The sequence below is a fragment of the Patella vulgata genome, chromosome 4 (genome assembly GCF_932274485.2).
Source record: "Patella vulgata chromosome 4, xgPatVulg1.2, whole genome shotgun sequence".
NCBI lineage: Eukaryota > Metazoa > Mollusca > Gastropoda > Patellidae > Patella > Patella vulgata.
Genome location: NC_065882.2, coordinates 10,615,447 through 10,630,097, shown reverse-complemented (window position 1 = coordinate 10,630,097; position 14,651 = coordinate 10,615,447).

The window sequence follows — 14,651 nt, the reverse complement described above, 5'->3', positions numbered from 1 at the left end:
GACAATATTTTGTTAATATTTTCTGAAACTGTGATATCAGTATCAAACAAACCAGGTGTGTCGATGACTTTCAGTTTAGTGAGACCGTTCAGTAACCGCTCGCCGGTCTGGCATTCAGATGTACACGATCTTATAGAGCTACTTGGTTGAAACCTTTCCTTCTGTAGGAGGTAATTACCAAGATAACTCTTGCCAGCTCCAGTTTTACCCATCAATACAACACCAATTTCTTCTGGTTCTTGATTATCTTAAATAAAATCAAGAAAAATTACAATGGTTGCCTGGATTAAATACATCTTCGGGAAAATGAAATGAAATGGGGTTTAACGACCTATACTGTTCTGCTGGGGCTAATGAAGACGGGAATACGCCATACAGTGTGTTATGAAAGAAATTTTGTCCGGACAGCGGCGCTACGGCCTACTTCCAACTGTTAAGGGATATTTTACGTGCACGCCAATGTGTACACGGGACCTCGGTTCTTGGTACCACCCGAACACGGAGCCACCATGGCAAGGAAATCCGATGAGCTTAATCGGCCAACACGGGGAGCAAACCTGCGACCTCCAGGCTAGCGTGTCTGCGTCTTCCCCACTTAGCCACCGTGGCTCCCCTATCTCACCAGACATGATTAAAGTCTGTCGGTTTTTTTCGGGGGATTATTTGCAATATTTTGATATATGATCTGCTTTTGATGGGCCTTTCTCTAATACGATTTAATCAAAACTGGGGGATTATGTGTATAACGTCCACTCGACACAAACTAGGTCATTTCGGGACTAACATATGGTTCAATTTTATTTCAATAATTCACTTGCGCGTAGGGGTCTTAAGCAGTGGGAGGAAACCGGGGGACCCGAAGAAAACCCACGAGGTTGGACAGGCGACCCTACTCCTTGCCACGTTCAACCGGGGATTCGAAACCACGCCAGTTGACTCAATGACAGGCTTTATGATACAGCGCGCACAGGCTAACCATTCGGCCATTCGCCCCCCCCCCCCTCCAAATCAATATAAGTGGATGAAATTAAGTCGTTATATAATGACAATAAGCTACTTTAAAAGATTTGAATTTTGAAAACAGTACTAGATTATTTACTCGGGGAGTGGCATAATGACAGAAGTTCTGTTTGAGATGATGGAGAGTTGGCACTCTCTGTGTCCGATTCTGTAAGGTCTGTTAATGAGAGAGATGGTGTATCTCGTAGAAAGTTGGACGGACTGTCCATACCGGCGCTGGTTCCTCTTTCGACCCTTTTTTAAGTAGATTATATATGACTGCTGTGCTTTAAAGTTAATTGCTGACGATTATTGTAGCAAATATTCAATGAATACATGTATTTTGAATTGCGGAAATTCTGAAGATAATGTTTCAGTTTTTACGTGTACTAAGCATATCCTTGTAACACTATCCACATAATAATGGGAACATCTGAAACAGAAAAATAGAGAAATGGTAGAACAGGGGCAATTTAAGGGTAGACCAGGGACAGCCCTACTTTAAGGTTAGAACAGGGGCGCTTTGGGGGTAGAAAAGAACAACTTTACGGTTTGAACAGAGAGGCGATTTAAGATTAGAATAGAGGCGGTACTGTAAGGGTAAGAACGTCAGAACCCCAAAAACTGTGTCGTTTTGTACGCACTGTGTCGGCGATTTTGATTTATGTCCTGTCGAAAGTGAAAGTTGAAGATATAGGTTACACGGCAGATGCGGAAATTCAAACTGTTCGCGCCCCCGGGCACCAAAACCACCATGCCCCAGTGCTTCAGGTTCCTGGAAAAATGGGCCATGCCCTCTATTACATAAAGTTCTGTGAGATTTCCACCAAACGGTGGAGATATACAACAAGGACTTCCCAGACTGAAAGGTATGTCATAACACTGTAATATTAACATGGCGCATATTGACCTAAACATCTACAACCGTACGTGACGACATAATATAGCCCTAAATGTCAAGTCTTACTACCAATTAAATCTCAATAGAATAAATTGGCATATTACTATGGTTACTGACCTTCTGTATATTCCAAACTGTTTCTTATTAAAGAAATTCGTCTAGATGTATATCTGTATCCACGACCAGGAAGATCCTGCACATCTATTGATATATCAGCCGTCACTGGATGTTTATATATCGTATGTGCATACCAAATATTACTATATCTACAATCATTGTGTAAACTAATATAATAAAAACTTTGCAAATTTGTTTTTTTGGGGTTTTTTTTCATATACGGAAACCCGTTTGTGTCACTTAAATAGTAGCCTACAGTGGATAGAGAAATAAGGTTCTATTTTATTTCAATAATGCGATCGCGTGAAGGGGTCTTTGGCAGTATAACAACAAAACAAACAACAATATCAGTCTTGATCAAGTTTTGCTTACACCCGAGTTCGCTTACAAAGCAAATCCCCAATCCTCCTAGCTTTCTCTTCCCAAGGACGTGGCATGTGTTTTAACATTTCCCTTGTATAAATCTGGTCTTAAAGGACAAGATAAGAGAAGGTGGGAAGAATAGAAAAAGTCCGTGCATTATCTTGTTGTTGCTACGTAGAGAATGATTAAAAACAGGGCAATGTGCGGACCTTTTCTATTTTTCTCATTTCCTGTTATCTAGTGACACCCAATTATTTTTATTAATTGTCAGATATCCTCTTACAGTCTCATAAATATAACAAAGGAATTATCAGTTAGCTGAAAATCGACCGTGTATCTGTAAATATACTTGTGTTTTCCATTTTTTTGCGTTACTTTCTGTTTCTTCAAATCTTCCTTACGCATTTACCGTGGCAATGATCTCTGTATTGAAAATACCCTAACCAGTTCTATCACATATGTCATAATGGCTGACCCCAACATTGTCCTGTAAATTTGCCAGGGTTAGGCCATTATACCGGAAGAATAATTCACTACAAGTAAGCAACTATAGGCATGTCTTAAGACCTGCGTTCCTGGCCACTGGGTCGCGATCCCAGCTGGGGTCGTCAAACACCCAGTAGCGGATTATCAGTGAGGCTGATGAGGCTGCAGCCTCAGGCCCAAATTATTTTTAGACTTGTCTGATACGATTAAAAACGCATAGACAATGAATGTTAGGGGGTTGGGTTTAGGCCCACCGGGAATCAACATAGGCCGTGATCCGAAATTAATTAGGCCCACGCCATTTTAAATAGGCCCTTTTTAAAAACTAAATAGGCCCTCCAGCAACTGCCGCCTCAGGCCTTGGTGGAGCTTAATCCGCCACTGCAAACACCTTTCGTGGGGTCGTGTCGGACTGCTCTGAAACATTTGAAAATATGCTATGTTTCATGTAAAGCATACAAATCTCTGCTCTATACTTCTCTTGCCACACTGACAATCATCTTTCATCAATTTTTATAACGCTGTAAAAATGTAAACAATACGTTGTCAAATAAGTAAAACAATAATTTAAATAATGATGATGTTTCATAGTAAAAGAGGGCTCGTGATCAGATGTTTGTTTCTGGAACGGGTTCGCAACCAACAAAAGGTTGGGAACCGCTGTCTGAAGGAAAATAATTATTATTTGTTCTATGAGCATCAATCAAAATTCCATGGATGTTACTCAGCTAACATTTGTTTAATTTTAATTTATTAAAGGATGGAAGTGTTCAAGGTAATTTTACAGGCATGATACTTTTAGACATATAAAAACCATTCGACACGGGCGCTCATGGGATGTTGTGTTAAATATCAAACCAATCCGTCAGTAAAGAAAGTTTGTAAAGGTGGGTAACACGCTTTCCGATTGATGAAAGACAACTTGCGGTGTATCTGGACTGAACTGATAAACAGGGGTGTAAAAAACAGGAAAAAAAATAGTCGGTCGCAAAATCAGTGCAGTCGGTCGCAAAATAAGAGCAGTCGGTATCAAAATAAGTGCTCACTGCACACGTTACGCTACTGACGCAAAACTTTAGTATAAAATAACCTTGTCAACTTATCATGTTTGAAAATATGATGTGTTTAACTCTTATTCTGTTGTGAGTATGTAGGTCTAAGAACAAAATTTCACCCAGGTAGAAAAATAGTCGGTCTCAAAATAAGTGCAGTCACTGCAGTCGGTCTCAAAATTATGCATTGCCGTCACTCTACTCACGCAAAACTTTAGTATAAAATAACCTTGTCAACTTATCATGTTTGAAAAAAATGTTTTTCACCCCATGGCAAAGGAATAGTCGGTCTAAAAAAAAAGTGCTCACTGCAGTCGGTCTCAGACTAAATGAATTAATGGGGTGTTTTCTGACCATCAGAATTCTGCAAAATCTCTCCCCAAAGTCCAGGGCATTTCAGAGACCAAGTAAGCGCCCCATTGAGGTAAAGTGCCCTCAGGCCCAGTCCTCAAAAATTAAAAGCTCAGTTACATATCGGCGCTCAATTCCATTATGCCATCATTCTTCAACTCCTTCTCTGTCTTATACTATCTCATCACTATCATATTCACAGTTACAGTGAATCGCCCAGTTAGTAGTACCACTAGTGAGTGAGTCGTGGGTTAAAAGACTGTAGAATTGTTAGTTCTACTCTCACAAAACAGGTGACATTGACAGATAGGCCTCAAGATTCTGTCCCATTTCTTATCCTCTCGTTAACGAGAATTTGGATCCATTTGTCATATTCACGGTTATACTGAACTGACTAGTTATGTTAGTGGTACCACTGGCACTGGTGTGTGGGTCGTGGGGCGTCAGACTATACAAAAGTTCTGTCAACTCTTGCAAAACAGGCGGAATTGACAGGGGCAGATCTCGAGATTTTGTCTAATTGACTCACATTTCTGGTCCTCTCGTCCACAAGAATTTCTCCAAGCAATGACCTCAAATGCCAAGATATTGACTCAATATTTCAAAATGTTCTCAGGTTGCTCAGTGTTATAGACACAATCATATATGACATAAACTTTATGTCAACTTAAATAAAACTGCTTTCCAGCGAGACAACGATCGGCAAACAACTATATAATATACAATACCACCTATGTTCTACCGGGACGCTTAATGGTATAGCCAGTATTTTGTTGAAATTCATTGTGGGGTGGAATTGTGGCTGGGGTGGCGCCCTAGATTTGGACCCCCTCACCCCTATCTAGATCCGTTACTGCACATGGCCCCTCAAAACTCGCACCTGTGATGCTCGGCTCCTGACTGCGTCACTCGTAGGGGTATGGGCATCAGTCGGTCGCATTTTGGCTAAACACCCCCCCAAACAAAATCGTTATGTACGCCCCTGGCTAACCCCCCCCCACCCCCAAACAAAATCGTTATGTACGCCCCTGCTGATAAAATAACACGTGAACTGAAGTGAACTGATAAAGTAACATTCCTCTGTATCTGGCCTGGTGAAGTAACATTCCTCTATAGTCAAACTGAATTGTAGAGAGAGAGGGAGGGGGGATTACTCTGGGCTGATGTTGTATCTTGAACAATATTTGATGGATGTTTCGGATCGATTTGTTCTTGGTATGCTTGCTGTCGCCTCACGTTGTCGTAACTTCTAATTTTCAACCTTTCGATTTTCGGGTTCTAAAGGTGCGAACAGTAGAAATTACGAATGGTAGTTATAGACTTCAATACATATACCACTTCAAGCAAAAATAACCAATCACTATTGTATACATGTAATACAGAAATTGAATAATAATAATAATAATAATAATAATAAAAACTTTATTTAATGAGGCAACGTATTTAGTTTGCAAAAAAAAAACAAAACTAATCTTCCATAGGTCCCTCCTAAACTACAAAGACATATATACATGTAATATCAGGATAAATTTAAAATCATTAGAAATGCAATAACATTTTAAAGTGGGAAGTTTGATAAGTCACTCCCAAACTACAAAACATATACATTAAACAAGTAGAATATAGGAGGAACACTATAATTACACACAAAATAAAATAGAATGCAGTTGCAAGTTAAAAATAATAAGTATGTCATCAGTTGAATATTATGGTTCCTTCAGTGTGCAAAATAAATGAGTTTTCAGTTTAATCTTAAAATTTTCAACATTTTTACACATCTTTATATCAAAAGGCAGATTGTTCCATAAAAGACATGCAGAATAATGAAAAGTACGTTTCATGGATTCCGTTTTGCATTTTTGAAGAAAAAGAGATTTACTGGTCTGTGAACGGAGCAAGATATCCGTTTTGGAAACAAGAGATTTTTCAATAAAATGGAAATTTAGATAAAGTGGAGTATTAAATGTAATAATTTTGAATGATAAGACAATTTTATTGTAAAGAATCCTCTGTGTAAGGATAAGCCAACCGAGTTTAGTAAATAAAGAGGTGGACGGAGTTTCAATCGGTGCATCAAGAATAGCTCTTGCTGCCCTCTTTTGTAATTTTAAAAGAATGTCTAATCTACTTTTGGTAGCATTTCCCCAAATAATAGAGCAATAATCAAATATTGGTAGTATGTAACTGTTATAAAACAAAATTCTTGTCTCGTAAGGTAAATGATCTTTTATCTTATTTAGGAGAAATATTTTTGATGCAAGTTTTTTAGACATATCTGCTATCTGTGCTTCCCAATTAAGGTCTTGGTCAATTTGAATTCCAAGTAATTTTGCGGTAGTAACCGTCTCAATTTTCTCACCATGGAGTGATAAAGTTAGGTTTTTCTGATTTCTTTTGTGTTTTGTTGAAATCAGCATTGATTTTGTTTTCGAAGGATTGATTACCATCCCATTGTTTTCACACCATTTAGCAACCAAATAGAGATCATTTTGGAGATTTTTGGCGATGGATAAAATATTTTTGTGTGAACAATGCAGGGTACTGTCATCAGCAAACAAATCTATCTGACTTGATTCAATATTGAGTGGGAGATCATTTATAAAAATTAGGAATAGGAGAGGACCCAGGATCGAACCTTGTGGAACCCCGCATTTGACTGTAGTAATTGAGGAGGTAATTGATCCTAAACATACTTTTTGCTTCCGTGAGTCAAGATATGATTCAATCAAAATTTGTGAATTATTATCAAATCGATAACGATGTAGTTTTTCAATAATAAGCTTATGATCAATGAGATCAAATGCTTTGCTAAAATCAAGATACACTATACCACTCATCGCACCATTATCGATAGCATCAAGCCAATTATCTGTCATTCGGATCAGTGCAGTAGCACATGAATGATTTGATCTAAATCCAGATTGGTAAGCATAAAGAACATTGAAGGTTTCCAAATAAGTTTGAATTTGAGTGCTCAAGTGCCTTTCGAATATTTTTGAAATTGTGGGGAGAATTGAGATTGGCCTATAATTGTTCGGATCATCTTTAGCTCCCTTCTTATGTATAGGAATAATTTTAGCCAGTTTAAGGGCACTGGGGAACATGTTTTGAGAAATACAAAGATTAATGATATATGTCAAACTGCTACAAATTGTATACGCAGACAATTTTAAAATTTTGGGTCCAATACCATCACACCCAATGGCTTTGTTACTATTTAAACTCAATAAATGTTTTAATACCTCTGTGGTAGTAATACAATTAATAGAAAAGTTGTTATTTGGGGGAATCTTATCATTTACGTAATCTGATATCTTTCGTTTGCACTCTTGAGAAAGTGGTGTATAGGGGGGCTTAATGTCATCAGTTAAATTAGTGAAGTAATCATTCATCACATTAGCAATAGCATTTAGATCATTAACTGTTGTTTTTCCATATTTAATACTATTGGGATAAGGGCAATTATTGGGTTTATTCTGTATGTCACTAAAATATCTCCATATGTTTTTAGATTGCTCTTCATTTTCGATAGAGTCCTTGATAAAGTTTTTTTTGGCTTTATTAATGAGATTTTTGGTTTTATTTCTCCATATTCTATAGTCGTCACACCTCTTGGAGGCTTTAGAGAAGTCCCTGAACTTTCGGGCTTTATTTATTTCCTCATTAAACCACTTCGGTTGATAGTATCTTTTTACTCTTTTTCGCTTTTGCGGAGCATGGCAGTCTAAAACACCTATAAAAAGGTTATACCAAGTATCAAGGGCAGAATTTGGGTCATCAATTGACTCGACTAGTTCAAATGGAATTTTAGCAAGATCATTAATAAAATTAGAATCATCAAAGTTTTTGTAATTTCTGTATAGAATTTCCAAGTGGTTGTGTTTTGTGATTTTTCTCTTGCAGTTTCCAATGATAAAAATAATCGGAAAATGGTCACTAATACCATATTGAGGAACTTTAATTTCAACAATATTATCCGGTGTGTTTGTATATAGATGGTCAATGACAGTAGAAGAATTTTTAAAACAGCGTGTAGGGGCAGTAATTAATTGATGTAATCCCTGCATATTGATTATGTTTTCCCATCGTTTTGGAACAGTAGTTGAATAATCTATATTAAAATCTCCTATTACATAAATAGATTGACCAGTATTTATGGAATTTAAACTAGTTTCAAAATCATCAAACCAACCTGTACACGAAGAAGGTGGTCTATATACAAGACATAATAAAAATGATTTTTCATATTCTGGATGGAGTTCAATCCAAATGGATTCGATATTTTGATGTTCATAATCAAGTTTTCTTGAATATTTTAGATCTGAATTTACATATAAGATAAGGCCTCCGCCACTTTTGCTCAGTCGATCTTTTCTGATCAGATCATAACCAAAGATATTAATAAATTTATCGTCAATTTCAGAATGTAAAAACGTTTCAGAAAAGCCCATGACATTAAAATTTTCATTATCTTGCAAAATTAAATCCCTTACTTCATCAATTTTACCGAAAAGTCTATTTATATTTAAATGACCTATTTTAAAACCTTTACGTTTGGTTGAAAATAAAGTGGAAACAGAGGGATAATTGATGGATTGTAATGAATCGAGGGTTACATCAGAGTCAATAACCTGACTGCTGAGGTCGCCTTTATGCATCGTTGGATCATTACTTTTATGATCTTCAAAAATCAGACTATTATTATCAGTACCAACAGGATTATCGAAGGAAGTTTCAGTATCATTAGTAGTGCTATTACTTGAAAGAGTTACATTAGTGAAACAGTGGAAGTTATCAATCAATGGTTCAATAGAATAATCAAAAATATTAGTGGTGTTGGTCATATATTGCATAAAATTATTATAATCAATTAAATCAGAATCATACGTAGATTTTCCGGCTTCAAAAACATTGCCTTTATCCTAGTACCTATCTGTACAATATTGCCTATGAAATGCTTTACAATAATTCGCTTTATGACCCTCAATATTACACCGGTAACATGTAACCTTGGTACCAAGTTTACACGTGTCTTTTGTATGACCCGAAATACCACAGAAGAAACAGGGTTTAATGAAACTATTGTTAATGTCTAGTCTTTCCTTGATAATTCACTTCCACTTACGACAGGACAAATATCAAAATGGCCGACACAGTGCGTACAGAAGGACACAGTTTGTGTTCTGTTGTATGTTGTACCACAGGCACTAAATCGTTATAAATCGTGCTTCAATCCCAAAAGCGCCTCGGACCACCTCTGTTCTAGCCTTAAATTGTCCCTGTTCTAGTGGCCTTAAATTGCCACCGTCCTACCCTTAAAGTACCTCTGTAGATCCAGGTACACGGCAGATGTCGAAATTCAAACATTTCGCGTCCCTGGACCCCCACCCCCCATCCCGCCCCTTGCCCAAGTGTTTAAGGTTCCTGAAATATTGACCATGCCCGCTATTACATAAAGTTCTGGGAGACCCCCACCAATCGTTGGAGATCTATAATGAGAACTACCCATACTGGAAGCTGTGTCATAACCCTGTAATACTAACATGGCGTATATTGATCTATTGATCTAAATACCTACAAAGTTACGCGACGATATACAACCCTATATGTCATGTCTAACTACAAATTAAATCACAATAAAATACATTGGCATATTGCTATGGTAACTGACCTTCTAAATATTCCAAACTGTTTCTTATTAAATAAATTCACCTTGATGTACTTCTGTCTCAACGACCAGGACGATCCTTGTAATGGTTAATAATCAGCCGTCATTGGATGTTATATAAGAGGCATTTCTGTCTTTTTCATATACGGAAACACGTTTGTGTCACTCAAACAGTAGCCTAAAGTTGATAGAGAAATGGGGGTTGAAGTCTACTCGACACAAACTAAGTTATTTCGGGACTAACACATGGTTCTATTTTATTTCAATAATTTGCTCTCGAAGGAGTCTTTAGCTGTAGCGGGGAACCAGAGGACCCAGAATAAAGATTGGTAAATTATCACAATATCAGTCTTGATCAGAGTTTGTTTACATCAGAGTTTTATTCACTAAACCCAATCCTGTTACCCTTCTCTTCTCAAGGGCAGAGCGTAAGTTTTAACATCTATCTTTGATAAATCTGTCAATTTCTGGTGGTCTTAAAGGGCAAGCTAAGAGAAAGCGGGAAAAATAGAAAAAAGTCCGTGCATTATCTTGTTGTTGTTAAGTATAGAATGAATAAAAAAAGTCAATTGTTTTTATGACTTGTCTAATATAACAACTTCAAAGGATTATCAGTGAGCTGAAAATTGGCCGTATATCTGTATACATACTCGTGTTTTCCATTTTCTGTTTCTTCAAATCTTCGTTACATATTTACCGTAGCAATGATCTCTGTGCTAAAATTATGTCTGGAATGTGTTTACCCAATTCTATTACATATGTAATAATGGCTGACAACAACATTGTCCTTTAAACTTGCCAGGGTTAGGCCATTATACCGGAAGAATAATTCACGACAAGTAAGCATCCTTAGTATTGTCTCCAAAACTTTAGATAAATCAATGTATGTGAGCTTGAAACTTATCTTAAGACCTGGGTCCTAAACGTCTGGGTCGCGATCCCAACTGGGGTCGTCTAGCACCTTTCGTAGGGTCGTGACTGACTGCTCTGAAACATTTGAAAAAAAATGCTATGTTTCATGCCACACTGCCAATCCTCTTACATCAATTTTTATAACGATGGAAAAATTTAAACATTAAGTTGTCAAATAAGTAAAACAATAATGTAAATAATGATGATGTTTCATAGTAAAAGATGACTTTGTTCTTCGGGGGCTCGTGATCAGATGCTTGTTTCTGGAATGGGGTCGCAACCAACAAAAGGTTGGGAACCACTGTCTTAAGAAAAATAATTTGTTCTATGAGCATCAATCAGAATTCCATGGATGTTACTCAAATGACACTTGTTGAATTAATTTATTAAAGGATGGAAGTGTTTAAGGCATTTGTACAGGCATAATACTTTTGGACCATTCTACAACCCTTACGTCAAGGTGGGTAACACGCTTTCCGATTGATGAAAGGAAACTTGCGGTGTATCTAGCTGGACTGGGGAAGTAACATTCCTATGTAGTGTATCTGAACTGAACATTCTTCTGTAGTGAATCTGATCTGAATTGAAGAGTACAGCATAGTTTGGGTTTACAGAAATAAAAGATGATCTGAATTCAACATTTTATTATAACATATACAATGGTATATGAGAAACCCTTCTCTGGTGAGCAACCAAAGCTCGCCTGGTTTATATCCAAAAACCTAAAACTTAATATGGTACATTCATTTATGATACTGAACAAAAGAACTTGAGATTATCTCACGATAATCACAAAGCAGGTTATAGAACAATGGTGTATGCAATTGAACACGTTGTATTAAACGCAGGAAGCGGTCAGCATATTATCTAACTTGACCACTATTCATGATTATCTAACTTGACCACTATACCTATGCCTGCCGCTGGGCCTTTGTTTAATTAAACAATATTATAGTCAATTAAACGACATCGGAGATTGTATCACACAAGCTGTCATATAATGATTCTAATCTTTTACCTATCACTGTCGATCACATTATGTAACAAGCAGTGCCGGACTGGTGGGTCGAAGGGCCACCTGTCAGGTCATTGACCAAGGCTCACACATGTACGCGCCGAAGGGGCGTCACGAGCGCGACGAAGGCACGCGAGCGTCTGGGGGGGGGGGGGGGGCTCCTATCAGGAATTGACAACCGCAAACCCATTTTCCAAGCATTTCAGACCAAAGCAGAAGAAGGCAAATTTTTGATTTCCTGATACAATTAGATAACAGAATGACCTAAGAGCACTATCATTAGGAAAGAAGGAAGGAGAGGACAGGACACAGGCTGTGTCCTGTCCTCTTCTTCCTTCCTTCCTTCCTTCTTTTCTTTCCTCCCCCTCTCCTTTCTTCCTCTTTTCTTTTTTCCTTTTTTTTTCTTTCTCTTTTTTCTTTATAGGCTTAGGCCCACTTTTTTTTTAATGCGCTTAGGCCCACCTGTCACGGACAGGTGGACAGGTGGGCCCAGTCCGGCACTGGTAACAAGAGTCAAGGGGAAGAACTTTTTTGTCTTTTGGACGAGAATGCTTGACGCGAACAGAGCAACGAATGGGTTTAATTACAAATTCAAAATGATGTTAATACGAATCATATTTACCAGTACAACAATTGACTTCCACTTTTCAGCCAAATTAAGGTCAAATAAATACGATGGACTTGTATTTGTCCGGGAGGCCATTTCAGAAGGGCCTTGGTTCGATGTGACTCCGATCTTTTTTACCTGAGATAGATTTTTCCACAGAAAGCTTATACAATTTGCAACCAGATGGCGCCATTAACCGGGGTTCGTTGAAAAAGTAACATAGATCGTTCTTCCCAGGCTTGTCTGCGATATCACCTCGGTGGAAGCGGACGTAAAATACAACTAACACTAACTAAGTTCTTCCCAGGGCTCTTCGGTTGATGACGTAGTATACCCCTGTAGTGAATCTGAACTGATGCGGTAACACTCCTCTTTATTAAATCTGAACTGATCAAGTAACAGAGGAAGAGTACTCTGTGCTGTAAAGTCGGCAGCACGGCAACAAATCAAAATGATAAGTCGCGTTGTGTTAATTTCCTAATTTCTATTTTTGGAGATACACTTTCGCTTAGTATGCGTGTTAGCGCTTTCTTACTGACAAAATTATAGTATAAGTCGAAAGTCGACATCAGTCTACTCAAGCAAGTAGAAATTACGAATGGTAGTAATAGGCTTCCATACCACTTCAAGAATAAATAACCAATCACTATTGTACATGTAATTATAATAACGAATTAATTAACACACGTCACAAGATTATTGAATAAATCGACATTGAACGTCCTACACAGCAGGTCACGCTAGACTAAACATTGATCTGTGAGACACATACTAACACTATTTATTGAATAACAATTACCGGTTTATTAACATGCAAAGTTTCGACGACGATACTCCCGTCTTTTATCAAGCAAATGATTACTTCGTTCGTTCGTTCGTAGAGGTTTACATCCACTTCCACCATAGGTGATATAGTAGACAAGTACATATATATGTATGAAACTCTAGTATTTATATATACAGTAAAGGGAAGTCATACACATATTTTACCCGTACAACACCTGTATGCATGCTCTTATACTGATTCTAACTTTCGGGGGTTCTTTTGCGTTCACGCCAACGTGAACATGGTACCCGGACTTTCCGTTTCGGTCTAACCTTCACGGAAATTGTGTGGTATCTCATTACACGATTTAATTTTGTTTTTTCTTGAGAAAAAATATTAGTTTGTCTGTACCTGTAGCCAAAGCCCAGCTTAGGCATGGGCCTGAGGGGCCCAGGCCCAGGGCCCCGCGGTTTAGGGGGCCTCAAGGTTCCTAGCTAAAAGAGAAAAAAATTCAAATTCCAGATGAAAGTTTCACGGTAATCGATTTAGTGGCGCGAGGGCGGAGACTGGGCTATCCCTCAGCCTTCTCTGTGTGTTACGCATGCGTGACATTCACCAGGATATGAAATAATCTTTAAGTCGGGTTAGGGACCCCGCGGTTCTAGTCAGGCCCAGGGCCCCGCTCCGGTTAAGGTGGGCTTTGTCTGTAGCCTGCTATTTTATTTTTTAAAATTGTATTAACTATTATCTTGTTTTACCAAATATTTCAATTTTAAGGGAGATTGGCTCAATTCGATGGAACCTTAAAGGCTCAATACCACTCTTGTTGTAACTGAATAATATGTCCCAATCTTTATTCTGGTCAACAAATTGTACTATTTTAGAATATTTCAATTAATTGATGATACAAATTTCATCTTAACACACCTTATTTAAAAATTTTGAAAAATTCAACATAATGGTTTGAAACGTCTAACGTAAACCTTTTCAAATGAAACTTCGATTTAAAAATATTTTCGAACCCTCTGTACAAGTAAAATGGGATGTAATGGGTTTCACCTTTTAACCTCCGGGATCACTAAGACTAAAGGTGAATTTAGCAAGTTTACATTTTTATTGAAAGGGTGATTACTTTCTATCATTTTCAGCTTATTTTCATGATACAAGAATGGCTACGCATTCACTTTCAGTGCAAATGAACTCATGTGACCTTTGATCCCGAATATCTCAGAAACACCCCCAACGGCGGACTGATTACCACTCGGCATCGCATTCTATGCATAATTTTACTCTAGAAAAGTTGGGTCTGGTTTTGTGCCCCTTTGATGCCCCCCCCCCCTCCGCGCTGAGCCTCCAGCCTTTTACTAATTACTTCTGCGTTGTCTTGTAGGATATGTTGTTCTTTAAACATCAC